Consider the following 13,572-nt stretch of genomic DNA (forward strand, 5'->3'; position numbering starts at 1 on the left):
TCCTCTCCCGGAGATGATAGAAAGCGAGACGCCTCCACAGGTCTCCTCGCCCAACAGGGCGGACGACTTCGAGGTGTCGTCGTGGAGGGTCTCCCCCAACCAACAAGTGGTGCGAGGGATGATGACGACCCTACCCGAAGGTGATGCTTCAGTGACCCAGGGTCCGGGGACCAACACTGAAGGCCCCGAACAGTCCGGTCTACCGCCGAATACGAATAAACGGATCCCTTCAAAGAGAGGCCGTACTCCTACATCAGCTTCCGGAGACCCAGGGCGCCGGATATATTAACGAACATGCTACGACAGGCGTCCGTCTTAGAGGAACATCGTACCTTGATGGGCACGGTGGTTGAAAAGGTCCTGTCTGCAAAGAGCAGATTGAATGAGGCCTTCGTGGGCCTGCTAAGAGGCTTCGAGGTTTGTACTGTAATATGCTCAATTGTGTTTTATTCATAGAATACACCTGTGTATAGATAGTAGCCCCTGAGACTCTGACTGGCTTCCCGAGGGGGTGATCAGAGGATCAAAAGATATGCCTATGAGATAATGTGGTTAATTGAAACGCAGGCTGTGGCCTCCCCGGTGACTGCTCGGTCTACAGAGGTTGCGGATTTACAACACAAGATTGATGAGGCGGATAAGGATATCATGCTTATCAACAGGCGACTTGACGAGGCACAAGGTATGTATTTGAGGTAGTCATAATATGCACGTGTTTACAACATAAGCATGATGCAAAAATTGTGTAATAAAAAATACGTATCTGCAGATGGTGCTGCCGCCGTCGAGATCCTTTGAGCTGAGCTAGCCCGGGCCAAGGAGCAGGCCCGGGTGAGTAATGCGGCTGCCGAAAAGGCATCTGCCGAGTTAAAGGCCGAACAAGCTGCTTGATGCCAATGCGAGGAGAAAATATCCTCAATGATGCTTGAGCTAAAGGAGGCCGCTAGCCGCTGCGGATTTCTCGAGAGGGATAATAAGGCCAAAATGGTTGATCATGACAAGGCCTTACAAGAGGCGAAAGAAGCCCGGTCTGAATCTAGAGCGGCCCGGGAGGAGATCCGGCAAGCTGGGGAGATCACGGCTGGTAAGCCCTTTTTATTACAAACTAAGTTCGGCGATCCGGATTATTCCCCGCTTAATCAAGTGTGTAGTTCTCCAGATACTTTGTTGGATTTGCCGAAGAGTGCTTCTGGTGCGGCACAGTTTTACCAAGCGCAAGAAGGGTATGCAACTGAGAAGCTTTTCTGGTTGCAGTTTGGTACGTCAAAGCGCCCGCTGTTGCTAAACGAGTAGATGTCCCAATGGGCCGAGCTGCACCGGCTATCCGGCGTTGCCATGAAAGACGTCGTAGTCCGGCTGTGGCTGACCGAGCCAATTCCGGATAGTTATTTTGGGTTGGTGCAGCGACTTGCTGACGCGGTGTCGCGTATCGATGCTATTAAGCGATCAACGTGCATTGATGGTGCACGGATGGCCTTTGCCCGTGTGAAAACATACTGGACGAAGATGAAAGCCATCGATGTTGTTGCGAAGAGTCCACCCAAGGGCGAGGACCATCACGCACCATAGCATTATTTTGAAGATGTCTTAGAGGCTTACCGGTTGATAGAGGGTCAGTGCTCGAAGGATATGATATTCGAGTGAGATGTATTAACATTGTGAAAGACAATATTTATGTAATAAATAAATTTTATTTTAGAGTTGCGTAAAAGCTTTGAATCCTCCTGTGCGGCCGTCTTTTATATAATTTGAAAGATTTCCAGTCGTCGGCTTCAGCCCCCTCGTAGGAAATACGGGGGTGTTCGGAAAAGCAATTGATCACTCTTAACCCAACGTCTTGGTCCAAAAAGGAGGTGTCAATGCGGTGAACTAGGCAATCAGACTATAGGACATTAACACTTTCACTTAGCCATATGAGTTTTATGGTGGATCTACGATATAGACCCTGTTATGTACGCGGTTATGCCAATGCGGTGCGTTACACATGTGACCTGAAAAGGAGGTCCTTCGTTTAATACGGGGGGATCGCGAAAGATCCCGTTAAATCGTCGAGCGGTTGACCAGCTCTCACCGCATCATGAAAGTCAGTTTTCAGCTTTCTCTACTGAGGTGTTTTGACCAGATGAACCGGAAACACAATCGCAGTAGTTCTCCCTTTACTACCCTAGCTAGCTGATAGAGCGGAATGTAAGGTAGCAAGCACAGGAGCCGGGCAACCCAACTATTTATCCAAGACATGATTTAGATCTGATGCATATAAGGTCGAACTCACGACGCCGAAGTACGCTATGAAGCTGTTCGAACTTTGTTGGCAACTCCTTTTGTTCCTATGTCAAGCCCCTGGCAAGGTATGCCGGGGTGGGTGTGTGAAACAACCAAAAGGAGCAAAATTCGGTTCTTTATAGAAAAGTGAATACCGGATATGGAGTATATTCATGAGAACTTGAGTGACATGCCAATTGTCATTTTATAGATAATAATGCCACAACCCCGGTATTTTACATGCCAGGGTCGGCGGCTGAGGAAACATGCACTTTACAGGCTCAAAAAATAGAGAGTGCGGTCTACAAAAAGTTACCTTGGACCTCCTGTCACACGTCTGCGCCGTCTTTCCTCGGTGGAGGGGCTCCTTAACAGGAGTGGCCTTTGGGTGGATTTTATGAACCCGGACTCTGATACAGTCCATGAGATGACCAGCCTTTGTGTTACCTGTGGCAAAGGATAACGGAAAAAGAAAGAGTAATTTAGAAAAAAAGGAAAGGGGGAGTAGTTTATGGGAGTACTTGTAGACCCGCCCATATTGTGCTTCAACCAATGCCCAGGCTATTTGAAGTGCGTAGTTATGTATGCGTGGTACAGATTTCGCAGGTATATGAGGCGGACAGCGGAAGCCGAGCTGCTAGTCCTGCTTCAAAATTGGTGGCTTAATGGCCAACAAGGTATGCGGTTTAATGAGACCACCTTGTTCTTCGGCTGAGGTTGCCGTAGTGCTGTCCTCGGTCCGGAGGGAGTGTTTATCCTGCTCCCCTGTAGAGTTGTGTGTCATATAGACCATGTTCACTGTTTTCACTTTGGGGGGAAATGGCTTCTCATCCCCGGTATTTGGTTGGTGAGCCTCTTCGTCGTTGTTATCGCCTGGCGGCCTCTTCCCCTTATGTTCGGTGTTGAGCTTGCCGACCTGCTTGAAGACCCAACATCTTTTTTTGGTGTGATTGGCTTGTTTATTGGGGGTGCCATGAATCTGGCAGGGTCGATCCAATATCTTGTCTAAGGTGGATGGCTCGTCTCTATTTGCCTTAAATGGCTTTTTCCGTTGACTGGTTTTGAGGCCGCTGAGTCCGGCGTTGACCGCTGTGTCGCGAGTTCTTTGGTTATCATTGCGATGTTTGTGTTTGTTGCGTCGAGGTTTGCCATTGCCGTCTCGGGCTTCGGAAGTGCCCAGATCATTGGCGCTGTTGCTTCTACGAGCGAGCCAGCTGTCTTCTCCTGCGCAAAAGCGGGTCATCAGAGCGGTAAGGGCTGACATGGTTTTTGGTTTTTCTTGACCGATGTGGCGGGCGAGCCACTCGTCCCGTATGCTGTGCTTGAAGGCTGCTAGGGCTTCCTCATCCGGACAGTCGACGATTTGGTTCTTTTTAACTAAGAACCTAGCCCAGATCCTCCTGGCTGTTGAACTATATGGCTTAATTCATCAGTGTCTGGCGGCCGGACATATGTGCCTTGGAAGTTGTCACGGAAGGCGTCTTCCAAATCCTCCCAGCCGCCAATAGAATTTTTGGGCATACTGTTTAACCAGTGCCGAGCTGGACCTTTGAGTTTTAATGGGAGGTATTTGATGGCATGAAGGTCGTCGCCGCGAGCCATATGGATGTGGAGGAGGAAATCCTCAATCCATACCACGGGATCAGTTGTCTCGTCATATGATTTGATATTTATGGGTTTAAACCCTTCTAGAAATTCGTGCTCCATTACTTCGTCTGTGATGCAAAGAGGGTGTGCGGCGCCTCTATGTTGGGCCACATTGCGACGTAGCTCCGATGGAGCCAGTCTGCGGTTTTCGGCCCGGGGGTGACTAGGCTTGTTTCGTCCGCCTAGACGGCCGTCGTCACGTGTCGGGGCACGTCCTTGCGATCCGTAGATTGATCTGGCATGTCTTGTTCTGTTGTCCAGGTCCCGTCGAAGGTCATATGGGTGACCTTGAGCTGTTTTGCCTCTGCCTTTATGATGAGGCGGGGCTGGATGGTGTTCGGCTTGAGTTGCCGCTTTACCCTGACCACGTGGTGGTCGGTCAGCCGCATTGCCTGATGGTGGCGTGTGTTCCTGCTCCTTGTCGTCGAACTGAGGTAGCAATTTGCGCTTCGGGTAGCTTTTGGCTGGGCGCTTGAGGCCATATTCTTTGGCTGCTAGGACATCGGTCCATTTATCATTGAGTAGATCTTGGTCAGCTTGAAGCTGCTACTGCTTCTTTTTCAGGCTCCTTGCAGTGGCAATCACCCAGCGTTTAAAGCGCTCCTACTCCTGAGGTTCCTCAGGCACGATGAAATTCTCGCTTCCGAGGCTTGCCTCATCCTCGGAGAGAGGAAGGTAATTACTGTCCTCCGAGTCGTCGTGCGTGCTTGTTCGTCAGGGCTGACTTGCCCATCTTCCCGTTTGTTTTGTATAGCGGTTGGTCTGTGTTGTCTTCGGCACCTTCCGAAGTGGTATTTTCCCCTGTACCAGTATCATTGTCTCTTCCATGACGCGACTTAGAGTGGCGCCGCCGACGCCGGTGTTTTGGCTGTATCACATGAGGTTTTTCCTCGAATGGATCTTCTTTCTCATTGTTGTTAGTTCTCTTAGGTGTATCCACCATGTATACATCGTTGGAAGAGGTGGCTATCTGGTGTTCGGTAAACGACGGGTCCTGGCCCGGCTCCTCATCAACATCGTCGTCCATACCATCGATGTCTTCGGAGCTGTATTCGAGCATGTCGGTTGAGTCTTCGACAGTGTGTATGAAGTGGGCGGTGGGTGGGAAGCAAAATTCTCTATTATCAATCTCCAGTTCGAACTGGATACAGTTCGACTGTGAGCCCCCGCTAAGGATAGTGCTCTTAACGAGTTTAGCACGTCGCCCAAGGGCAAGTGTCGGAAGATGTCCGCGGCGCTGAATTCGGCGATCAAAGACCGATCCTGTTTGATATGCGCGGACGCGCATAGTTCGAAACCTATAGCCGGGAATGAGTTCGATGTTCCGATGACACATGCGTTACCGGAAGTTAGGTCCGTGCGTGGCTCCAACGCCGTGGAGTCTGCGGCTTCCGTGGCGAGGTTGAGCTTCCTATCCTCGGGCAGCACGACTTGCTCTGGCTCTAAGGCCAAAGTGGCTTCAGGTGTAATTTCCTGGGTATCGCCCGATGATAGATCTAAGTCATGTTCATCATGGTGGCTAGGAGCGGCTGCCGTGGTCTCGAATCCGTCGAAGATCAAGTCTCCGCGGATATCTGCGACATAGTTCAAGTTTCCGAATCTGACCTGGTGGCCAGGGGTGTAGCTTTCGATCTGCTCTAGATGGCCAAGCGAGTTGGCCCGCAGTGCGAAGCCACCAAACACGAAGATCTGTCCGGGGAGGAAGACTTCCCCTTGGACAACGTCGTTGTAGATGATTGAAGGAGCCATCGAACCTCTTGACGACAGCACAGTGGAACTCTCAATGAAAGCACCAATGTCGGTGTCAAAACCGGCGGATCTCGTGTAGGGGTCCCGAACTGTGCGTCTAGGATCGATGGTAATAGGAGACGGGGGACACAATGTTTACCCAGGTCCAGGCCCTCTTTGTGGAGGTAATACCCTACTTCCTGCTTGATTGATATTGATGAATATGAGTATTACAAGAGTTGATCTACCATGAGATCGTAATGGCTAAACCCTAGAAGTCTAGCCGGACTATGGTTATGATGATTCTTTGCCCTATCTACAGACCTAGACCTCCGGTTTATATAGGCACGGGAGGGATTTAGGGTTACACAAGGTCGGTTACAGAGAAAGGAATATTCATGTTTGGTCGCTAAGCTTGCCTTCCACGCCAAGGAGAGTCCCATCCGGACATGGGTAGAGTCTTCGGTCTTCGTATCTTCACGTCCCATTAGTCTGGCCCATATGTAATAGGTCGGACGCCCGAGGACCCCTTAGTCCAGGACTCCCTCAAGGTGCTATACAAACTATTTTTAACCCCTTTCCGAGACGACATTTGGAACCGGCGCCAAGTGAGTGTGGGCGATAGGGGGGGTCCTTCCCACACGACCCATAAACCGTCGCGGATAGGGAGCCTTGATGCATATCGTAGTCGGTATTCTGCGGTGCTACGTTTATGATGCATGGCCCATCACAAATGGTTCACTATTATAGAACATGTATGATAAGCAAACAATCACACAAATTCGCTTTCCCCAAACCGTATGCGATAACTAATTAAGAAGATTAGCTAATCGTCGTACGAGTGTCGGACATGATTATGAAACATCGGACCGTCGTAACATCGTCGTACACGAAAACTATCACACACACTATTTTGTGGTGTAATGTTTACAATGCATACCACATCAGAAACAGTTCATGGTTGCGAATCGTGTACAATAAGGAAACTATCACAAGCGTTTAGTTTTCCCCCACCGTTTGTGATATTGTCTGACATCGCACACGCTTTGCAAATGGCAACTGTGTGCATGCTTGCACACGTTTCCTCTCTGTGAACCATGTCGGATTATGGTGTATATCGCAAACGTTTGTGTTTTACCAACCGTGTGTGCCGTAATGACCCGCAGAGCTTAATTTCACTGTAATTTAATTGCTGCTATTTCAAATTGTACCGGATTTGAATTTGAATGTATGTTATAGCTTTATTCATATCCATCAGGTTCAAACAACCAATGCATTATTCAATTCATAGGTACATATGTTCAAGAATTACATAAGAACCAAATAAAGAATGATGAACCACAGTTGTATACTTGTACTATTAAAGACGGTAAAGAAAGAGGCAAAATACATCCTGGTTGCTGAATAAGGTGAAGCGGAATGCCCATATTGTGCCCTACTCCATGCAGAAGGCACGCATGACTCTAGTCCAACCCCTTGTGATGGCCGACTGCCCATCCTTCACGGTCTTCATGAAAACATCTAGATAATCATCGTATTCTGGTAGAAATACTTTAACCTTTGCATGCCCACCAATCATGTAGTTTGAGAGGTAATCTTGAGTAAACTACTTTGGGAACCACTGCGAAGGAAAAAGATTCAGACATTGTCATCTAACACAACTCATTATGGGAAGTAAAAAGAAGGCTGCAGAGTTCTTACTTACCATCTTGCAGTTCGCTGTTGTCTTGGATAAAGTGTAAACAAATAGTTTAATTGCCATCTTTTGACCCATTTTACTAACAATCTTCATCAGCTTCCTTACTTGATGCTGGTTCATGGATATCTCATTGCCCCATACTCAGAAAGGGTCGAAGCGCGGATCTTTACCAATGACATATGTACCTAAAAGCACCAAGTTAATATTAGAAGCTAAACAGCAATTGCACAATGATGTAGTATGGAGATGCCCATAGATATCAATGTGAGTGAGTAGGGATTTCCATGCAATGGATACACTAGAGCTATAAGTGTATGGAATCTCAACAAAACAAACTAAGTGGGTGTGCATCCAACTTGCTTGCTCACGAAGACCTAGGGCATTTTGAGGAAGCCCATCATTGGAATATACAAGCCAAGTTCTATAATGTAAAATTCCCACTAGTATATGAAAGTGACAACATAGGGGACTTTCTACCATGAAGATCATGGTGCTACTTTGAAGCACAAGTGTGGTAAAAGGATAGTAACTTGTCCCTTCTCTCTTTTTCTCTCATTTTTCATTTTTTATTTGGGCCTTTTCTCTTTTTTTATGGCCTCTTTTCTCCTCTTTTTTTGTCCGGAGTCTCATCCCGACTTGTGGGGGAATCATAGTCTCCATCATCCTTTCCTCACTTGGGACAATGCTCTAATAATGATGATTGAGGGAGTCCTGGATTAGGGGGTCTCCGGACAGCTGGACTATATCCTTCGGCCGGACTGTTGAACTATGAAGATACAAGATTGAAGACTTCGTCTCGTGTCCGGATGGGACTCTACTTGGCGTGGAAGACAAGCTAGGCAATACGGATATGTATATCTCCTCCTTTGTAACCGACCTTGTGTAACCCTAGCCTCCTCTGGTGTCTATATAAACCGGAGGGTTTTAGTCCGTAGGACAACATACAATCATACCATAGGCTAGCTTCTAGGGTTTAGCCTCTCCGGTCTCGTGGTAGATCAACTCTTGTAATACTCATATCATCAAGAATAAATCAAGCAGGACGTAGGGTTTTACCTCCATCAAGAGGGCCCGAACCTGGGTAAAACATCGTGTCCCCTGCCTCCTGTTACCATCCACCTTAGACGCACAGTTCGGGACCCCCTACCCGAGATCCGCCGGTTTTGACACCGACATTGGTGCTTTCATTGAGAGTTCCTCTGCGTCGTCGCCGTTAGGCTTGACGGCTCCTACTATCATCGATAGCGATGCAGTCCAGGGTGAGACTTTTCTCCCCGGACAGATCTTTGTGTTCGGCGGCTTCGCACTGCGGGCCAACTCGCTTGGCCATCCGGAGCAGATCGAAAGTTACGCCCGTGGCCACCAGGTCAGGTTTGGAAGCTTAAATTACATGGCCGATATCCGCAGAGACTTGATCTTCGACGGATTCGAGCCCCTGCCTTGTGCGCCACGCGGTCATGATGAGTACGAGTTAGCTCTACCATCGGACTGTATTCAGGAGATCGCACCGGCAGCCGCTCCGAGCCTCAATTCGGAGCCAGTTGCGCCATCCATGGACGGGTGGATAGACCACGTCACGGAGGTCGTATCCTCAGCAGCGATCGAGCCGAATATCGACATTACCCTTCACGAGAGCCGTGTTGCCAAACTGCCGGATCCTTCTCCGGCCACGGACTCCGAACCGCCTGCGCCCGTTCCTATCGAATCCGATTGGGCGCCGATCATGGAGTTTACCTCCGCGGATATTTTTCAGCACTCGCCCTTTGGCGACATACTGAACTCATTAAGGTCTCTCTCCTTGTCAGGAGAGTCCTGGCCGAACTACGTCCGGCAGGATTGGGATGCGGATGACGAAGAAATTCGCTGCCCACCCACCACCCACTTAGTAGCCACTGTCGATGACTTAACCGACATGCTCAACTTCGACTCCGAAGACATTGACGGTATGGACGACGACGCGGGAGACGAAGAGGAACCACTGCCCACAGGGCACTGGACAGCCACCTCATCATACGATATATACATGGTGGACACACCCAGAGAAGGCAATGGCGACGAGACAATGGAGGATGACCCCTCCAAAAAGCAACCCAAGCGCTGGCGTCAGCGGCGCCGCTCTAAGTCCCGCCAAGGCAAAAGTGGTGATACCGGCACCGGAGATAATAGCACTCCGGATAGTGCCAAAGACAACAACAATCCCCTGCAGCAAGATTTAGAGCAGGAGGACGGAGGGGCCAGCCCTCCTGAGAGAGCGGCAGATGGAGAGGCGGAGGATGATAATTACATGCCTCCCTCCGAAGACGAGGCAAGCCTCGACGATGACGAATTCGTCGTGCCAGAGGATCCCGTCGAACAAGAGCGCTTCAAGCGCCGGCTTATGGCCACGGCAAATAGCCTTAAGAAAAAGCAGCAGCAGCTTCAAGCTGATAAAGATTTGCTAGCTGACAGATGGACTGAAGTCCTGGCGGCCGAGGAATATAAACTCGAACGCCCCTCCAAGAGTTACCCAAAGTGCAGGTTGCTATCCCGACTGGAGGAGGAAGCACCATCCCCAGTGTATGACGTGGTTGATCGGCCACCTCGTGGCCGCGACAGAGAGGCATTCCAGCCAAAAGCTCAGCCCGCACCCCGACGCCATTCAAATAAAAAGGCATGGGAAATACGCCAGACCTGCGAGACGTATTGGAGGACAAAGCAAAACACGCAAGATCGATCTACGGATCACGAGGGCGCGCCACTATGCGAGATGATAATCATCACGCCGGATACAATAAAAGTAAGTCCGGCCGGGCCGAACATAGCGGGCAGGACTCATTTGAGCTGCGTCGCGATATAGCCCAGTACAGAGGCGCCGCACACCCCCTATGCTTCACAGACGAAGTAATGGATCATCAAATCCCAGAGGGTTTCAAACCCGTAAATATAGAATCATACGACGGCACAACAGATCCTGCGGTGTGGATCAAGGATTTCCTCCTGCATATCCACATGGCCCACGGTGATGATCTAAACGCCATTAAATACCTCCCACTCAAGCTCAAAGGACCAGCTAGGCATTGGCTCAATAGCTTGCCAGCAGAGTCCATTGGCTGTTGGGTGGATCTGGAAGCCGCATTCCTCGACAACTTCCAGGGCACTTACATGCGACCACTAGATGCTGATGACTTGAGCCACATAATTCAGCAGCCAGAAGAATCGGCCAGGTAATTCTGGACACGGTTCCTAACAAAGAAAAATCAAATCGTCGACTATCCGGATGCAGAGGCCCTAGCAGCTTTTAAGCACAACATCCGCGACGAGTGGCTCGCCCGGCACCTTGGCCAGGAAAAGCCGAAATATATGGCAGCCCTCACGACACTCATGACCCGCTTTTGTGCGGGAGAAGACAGCTGTCTGGCTCGCAGCAATAACATATCAAAGAACCATGGTACTTCGGATACCAAGGATGGCAATGGTAGGTCATGTCGCAACAAACATAAGCGCCGCATTAACAGCGACAATACCGAGGATACGACGGTCAATGCCGGATTCAAAGGCTCTAAACCCAGTCAGCGGAAAAAGCCATTCAAAAGAAGCACTCCGGGATCGTCCAGTTTGGATCGTATACTCGATCGCTTGTGCCAAATACACGACACCTCCGACAAGCCAGCCAACCACACCAACAGGGATTGTTGGGTGTTCAAGCAGGCCGGCAAGATAAATGCCAAAAACAAAGATAGGGGGTCACATAGCGATGACGAGGAGGAGCCCCGGCAGCCGAACACCGAAGGACAGAAGAGGTTCCCCCCACAAGCGCGGACGGTGAACATGATATACGCAACCCACATCCCCAAGAGGGAGCGAAAGCGTGCGCTCAGGGACGTATATGTGTTGGAGCCAGTCGCCCCAAAGTACAACCCATGGTCTTCCTGCCCGATCACCTTCGACCGCAGGGACCACCCCACTAGTATCCGTCATGGCGGATTCGCTGCATTGGTCCTAGACCCAATCATTGACGGATTTCACCTCACTCGAGTCCTTATGGATGGCGGCAGCAGCCTGAACCTGCTTTATCAGGACACAGTGCGCAAAATGGGTATAGACCCCTCAAGGATCAAACCCACTAAAACGACCTTTAAAGGCGTCATACCAGGTGTAGAGGCCCATTGCACAGGCTCAGTAACACTGGAAGTGGTCTTTGGATCTCCGGATAACTTCCGAAGCGAAGAGTTAATCTTCGACATAGTCCCGTTCCGCAGTGGCTACCATGCAGTGCTCGGGCGAACCGCATTTGCGAGATTCAATGCGGTACCGCATTATGCATATCTCAAGCTCAAGATGCCAGGACCTCGGGGGGTCATCATAGTCAATGGAAACACAGAGCGCTCTCTCCGCACGGAGGAGCACACTGCGGCCCTCGCAGCAGAAGCGCAAAGCAGCCTCTTAAGGAAATCCACTAGTTCGGCGATTAAGGACCCGGACACCTTCAAGCGCGCTCGGAGTAATCGGCAACAGGACCTCCTGGCACGTTACGAGCTCACATAGCAATGCGACCCCCACCCCGGTCCCAGCCAATCGACGAAATCCGTGCCGCGCATACATAATTACGCATTAAAAATACCATGGGCACAGGCGGGGAGGGGGGCACGACTGCGGCACGCTCCAAGTCGCGGCTTAAACCGCACTAGGGGCTTCCCGCTTTGTTATTTTTCTCTTTCAGGACTTTAATCTCTAGAAACCCTGTCCGGCAGCATGACTGCCGAACACATGCTGCAGCAACCAAGGAGGCAGAAAGCTACGTCACACCACAGAACTCCCAGGTGGATTACGATAACGAGTGAAATACTTGCTTTAATACTATTCCTCAGCTTGCCCTTGGAAGGGACATGTCAAACAGTCCTACTTTTTGCTTATCGCACTACTTGTATCATTCTGCTTTAACGCACCTTTTTGAATAAACAATGCATAGCATTAAGACTATTATTGCACTCTTCCTTTCTATATATATATGTGTTCATTCATGACATCTAGCACCCGTACACTCTGGTACGGCCAATACGCTAGGGGCTTAAGCATACCCCATAATACGGTGTGAGAAGTCCAAACACTTTCGACAGTGCGGCACCCCGAACTTATAGCATTATATGCATCAGCTCTGAATCATGTCTTGGGTCAATAGTTGGGTTTGCCCGGCTCCCATGTTTTGGTACCTTACGTTCTGCTATATCGGCTAAGGTAGCACTGGGAGAACTACTGCGATTGTGCCCCGGTTCTGCTGGGCTAAGCACCTCAGTAGAGAAAGCTAAAACTAACTGTCATGATAAGGCGAGAGACTGGTCGCTGTTCGAGAGGTTTCAAGTCCCTAAAGACTTATGCCGCCTAGAGCGAGGAGTCGGCCCTGTCCGGCTTAAGGCATGTATCGCGCCCCAAATTCGGCCTTCCGAATACTAGGGGCTTCGCCGAAATTTAAAATTATAGAATTCTATGGCTAAGTGAGAGTGATAACGCATTATAGTCCAATTGCCTTGTTCGTTGTGCTGAGCACCTCCCTCGAAGGACCCAACAATGGGAACAAGAGTGCTCAGGTTTATTACGAACACCCCAGCACTCGTGGCGTGGGGGCAGAAGCCGACGACTAGCCATCTCTAATATTTGATAAACAGCCGAACAGAAGGCAATATTTTAAATTCAAACAAGCGCTGCATAGCGCATATGAACAAGTTTTCATAATACATGATTACACGAGCAAGTTTACTCAAATATTACATCTTTCACACACTCGTCTGCTACAAGACGGGCACCCTTCAGGTCACCCTCATAATACATCTCAGGGTGGCGATGCTCCTTGCCCTGCGGCGGCCCTTCCTTCACCAGCTTCACGGTGTCCATCTTGGCCCAGTGCACCTTCGCACGGGCGAAAGCCCGGCGTGCACCTTCGATGCAGACGGACCGCTTGATGACTTCCAGCCATGGGCAGGCATCCACAAGCCGCCTCACCAGGCCGAAGTAACTGTTGGGAAGGGCGTCACCAGGCCACATCCGGACTATAAAGCCCTTCATGGCCTGTTCAGCCGCCTTGTGCAGCTCGACAAGTTGCTTCAGCTGGTCGCTCAGAGGCATCGGGTGTTCGGTCTCAGTATATTGAGACCAGAACAACTTCTCCGTTGAGCTTCCCTCCTCGGCCTGGTAAAACCGTGCGGCATCCGACACGCTGCGGGGCAAATCTGCGAATGCTCCTGGAGAGCTCCAGATTCGGG

Source organism: Triticum urartu, chromosome 3 (assembly GCF_003073215.2).
Source record: "Triticum urartu cultivar G1812 chromosome 3, Tu2.1, whole genome shotgun sequence".
NCBI classification, from domain to species: domain Eukaryota; kingdom Viridiplantae; phylum Streptophyta; class Magnoliopsida; order Poales; family Poaceae; genus Triticum; species Triticum urartu.